The sequence below is a fragment of the Sinocyclocheilus grahami genome, unplaced genomic scaffold (assembly GCF_001515645.1).
Source record: "Sinocyclocheilus grahami isolate Dianchi unplaced genomic scaffold, SAMN03320097.WGS_v1.1 scaffold1967.1, whole genome shotgun sequence".
In the NCBI taxonomy this organism is placed as follows: domain Eukaryota; kingdom Metazoa; phylum Chordata; class Actinopteri; order Cypriniformes; family Cyprinidae; genus Sinocyclocheilus; species Sinocyclocheilus grahami.
The window spans coordinates 47,844-52,550 of record NW_015507146.1 but is presented as its reverse complement, the minus strand read 5'-3'; positions in this window follow the sequence as shown (position 1 = coordinate 52,550).

Here is a 4,707-nt window from a genome sequence, read left to right as displayed (position 1 = left end):
ATTATTTAAATGCTTCCCCTAAATTCTTTAAATGCTTAGTCAGGGGGCAAATTACACAGCAGCCTTTATGGTTACAGAACCATAGGTTAGAGGGGGAAAAAACACTTTTGACCATTGTTAGATGCTAGTTTAATGATGCTATGGCATGACATGGCATATGTAGAAATTTATGTAAGCCAAGATTTAAAAAAAGAGCTTTAAAAGTATTGGCTAACATTTTGTCACACCAGGGGCGTAGCCATCATCTCAGAAGTTACAGAAATGTCAAATACAATAATTTTATGTATGTAGCCTATGTATTATTATTATTTTTTATTTATTTATTTTTTACAAGGAATCATTTTCTTATCTCTTACTTTAAATTTGCTATAAGAAATCAAATACACTGCTGGACAATAAACAATAATTTGTAATCTATAATTCTTTCCTAATGACAATTTTATAATTGTTTTATATGCTACAAACAATTATTTCAATTTTCTGCACAGACTAAGGTAGAAAAGATACTTTATAGTTTCTGTACTGTAATAAATGTCAATTAGCACTGCATCGTTCATACATTTTATGTATTTATTGTGTTTAACGTTTCATCAGTTCATTCTGCTTTTTAACGAGTTAAGTCGAAATATATGGCTCCTCATCTTTACAGGTCAGTAGATCATATCTTTCGGTGTGACCCTGCTGATGTTCAAAACTGCCAAGAGGAGAGTGTAACACCGACGCACCCTTGTGACGACACAGTTTTTGAACTTTGTTGTCTGATAATGGATGAACTTCATCTCAGTGCCCCAGAGGACGCAGAGAGTGCCAGAACACTGTACATTAGGCTTAGGCAAGAGATACTACATGTGTTGTGATTTGTCTTTACAATATATTTAGTGTAATCTGGTAAATTAATAAACTGAGTAATTTTTATAGAATTGTAAGTTGTATTTGAGTAGGAGTCTGTGATTTCAATTCTAAGGTTATGTAGCCATATTTTACAACACTTGGACATGGTATTGTAAATTGTAGATTTTAAATTACTTTTGTTTTAAAGTTTTTACTTATAGATCTGTCAATGTATAATGCATACGTTATAATAAAATAAAAGACCGCTTCAATGAGAGCCTACTTTAGAATTTATTTAACATAAACATGCACTGAACACTTTTCTCATTCAGCCAGGGACTGGTTTGTACTTGCAAATGTAGTTACAGGACATGAGAATGTGTACCAAGATGTACTGACATAAGGTCATATAACACAAGATTAAATAGTATTGCACGTAGGCCATTTGTATTTCTGGTTCAAATAAATTCTAAAACTGCCTTATAAGAACACAACTGGTACATATTAAAACACTAGTGGGACTGTAACATGAACTTCTGAGACTCATATTTAGGTAACACTTAAATGTCTAAGGCCAACAAAAAGAAATGTATGACAATGTATGGTTTTCAAAACTGAAATGTCTTATTAGACCTATGATGTCTTTAAGTTTGTCCCAGACAACACAAATTAACACAATATATGAAGGGAAGCCTGATTATTTTACCACTGCCATACATGGAGAACATTTTCAAAAATGTAGTTTAGCTGGACATGCACATAATTTACCTTACAAGCTATTGTCAGCTTTACAACAGATCCATTTTCAAGTAGTTGGCATCTAAGACACTCCAAAACTCTCTTCGAAATTCAGAGTAGGTACTGAAGTGCAGGGTATCTGCAACAGTGGACCACATGTATGTGCCACTGGACACCTTTGTAAACCTCTGACATCTGTAAACTCAACATCAATGTGTGAAACACAGATAACATCAGCACCAGTGGTAAAGCGCAGAAATTTATGCAGTATATCTTTGTCAAGTGATCGAATGAAGAGCTTTAAAAACTGCATTGTTTTGCTGTGAGAAGATTGTTTCTCATTGGGTTTAAGCAACGCAATAATGCCTTTTGCTGTTGGAATTTTGGATTCATAAAGTGCTAAAACTGCAGACACAGTTGGAAGCAGACTTTTTAAAGTACACTGAGCACTAGCAGCCATCATTTTAAGAGCATACATTGGCTCCTGTATTAGTTGTTTGTGCGCAGTCTGTATGATGGCGTCCTTTATGGCATCTCCATCAGGTACAGCGTGCCCACCCATTCTGGAAAGCATGTCGAGTAGGTCATCCATGTCATACTCTCTTCCTTCCAGCACAGAGCTGATGATGTCTTTCTCAAATGGCGTGACAAACCTTGAATAAAACAATGTATAAAACAGACCAATTACAGTGCATAGTGGTAAATATCTGTCATATTATTCAATGGCTCATTTAGCATGCAGCACCATTCAATTGTACATTTGGCAACAATACTACAGTACATACCTCAGAAAAGCTTCAATGAGCATGTCTGGCGTCACTTTGTTCTCCCCATGAAGGAGACAGACTGCAAAGGCCAATGACAGCTTCACTGGAAAGAATCCATGATCCTGGTACCCTTTTAGTAGAATTCTACCAACTGCCTCCCATTCTTCTTTTCCATACTCAGGCTGAAGTGCTGGGACACACTGGGTTTCCCCATCTGCACAATTCAGGAAATTCTACGTCTCTTGACTGCAATGGTATCTCTTCTTGATGTGTTACCACATGTGCTACGTCTCTTGAATGCAATGGTATCTCTTCTTGATGTGTTACCACTTGTGCTACCTCTCTTGACTGGGATGGTATCTCTTCTTGAGGTGCATCTATGGAAAGTGTATCGTCAGAGGTGTAGTCAGGATCCTCCACTGGACCAAACTGTATTTCATCATCAGATGACAAACAGGTCTCGCCTGTTATGTAGCAGTCATCATTTTGTTCTGATGGTGTGTGTGAAGTTTCAAGATCCTCCGAAGAAGCTTCAGATTCTTCAAGATCAACTGATACCAAGTAGAATCTCAGTATTCCCAGTTTAACTGATTCATACAGCGCTCCTACGGTGATATCATGGGGCATTTCACACTCTTGAAAATCATATATTTTGAAAGAGGAACTGACTTGAGGACCTTTCTTTGACTGACCCAGAGGAAAAAAAGCTCCTTTCCCAGCTTGATGAGATCATCATAACCAGCAGTTTTCGGAACAGACAGCTTTCTTGTCCCACCACCAAATTTTGTTCGAACTTGTTTTCCATTGTGTATCCATCCAAGTTCAATCCGTCTTGTGTCTTTGTAAGCATTTTTGTTTCCAATCATTGACTTCCAATCATCTTGTGCTCCCACATTCCTCCTTTTCACCGGAATTTTGAGGCATGTCCAAGTTTCATTTTCTTCCTTAGTTTTTCTAGAAGACTTAGTTTTCTAGATTGCTTAACGTGGTTGCCGTTGTCACAGTAATGCCTTAATGCAACCCTATCACCAAGGGCTGGCAGGAATCTCTCCAATGTGTTGTCATCCATTGTTATTACTGCTGAGTGGTCAATCTATGAATTAACATATATATGTACACGTTTAGGGATACATAAAGGCTGCAGTTTCACCCATCATGAGCAAAATTACTGGCACTTAAAAAACCTGCAACCTTCTGATAATGTTCTATTAGTTACATTTTATTTGATTCCTCTTGTAATTAGGGAAAATCGATTGAAATATGTGACGATTCAAGTCGGTTGAGATGCAAAATTAATTGCAATACATTTGGGGGCCGGTTTATATGAATGTATAGCTGAGGGGAACTGACTATGTTCAGAAAAGTTTAGATGGTATTTTCTTTTTATCTTACTTTTTTTTTAAAAGTAGTGTTTATAAGGGAGCAGCTGCTTTGTTTATAGCGTTAACCAAGCGTTGTATTGCCAGTGTTCTATAAGCACCACATTCTGTCATAAAGTGAATTTGCGCTCTCATGCAGCCCATCGGCTGTTTTATGTAGCATAATTTCACAAAGCTAAAATGAGAACATACTCTTTTGCTTCAAATGTTAAAAAATTATACAATCTAATTTAAATCAAAAACTCGTCATGCTGCATGTGTGCAGCATCTTTGTTGAGAAATGCAGTGGTTGCCTCTAATTTTAAATGGCTAAGGTTACAGATACACTGTAAAATCCAATAGTTTACCTTACTTAGATTTAGTTAGTTATCTTTACTTAGTTGTTATACTTACTAGGTTTTATTAAGTTACAGCTACTTTCAAGGCAAATAAAACAATTTACTTACTGTTTTGAGTGACACTTACTTAAAATATTCAAGTAGCCACAAAGGAACCAATGACATTAATAAACCAGTGAGAGGCAGCAGTGCATTAATATGTTGCTAATGTGCAACATAACAACAGCAGAAGAAGAAAAGAAAACGAGTCTTAATAGACTTTTCACTCATTTCCTCCATGTCTGCAATTATCTTTCACTAGTTGCATTCACTCGTTTCCCAAAGTCATCTTGAATGTTGAATTCTCAATACAACTGAAATATTTGAAAGAACATCACATAAGCTAAATTCATAAATTGATGTTGATTTTCCTAAAATGTGTTTTTTTAACTCCCCATTATAGTGATTAGCAGTCCCTTTGGTTGGGCACTTTGAACTTGGTTGACATTGCTATAATTTACTGCCTGTTAATACAGTAATGCATCAAGAACTCAGAGTTATAGGATTTCAAAGGAAGAAAAGTAATAAATAGGTTGCTTTTAGAAAGTGACCTATATTCTAATTAAAGGATTAGTGCATTAGTGCATTAATTGTGTGTTCATTAATAAACTTTAT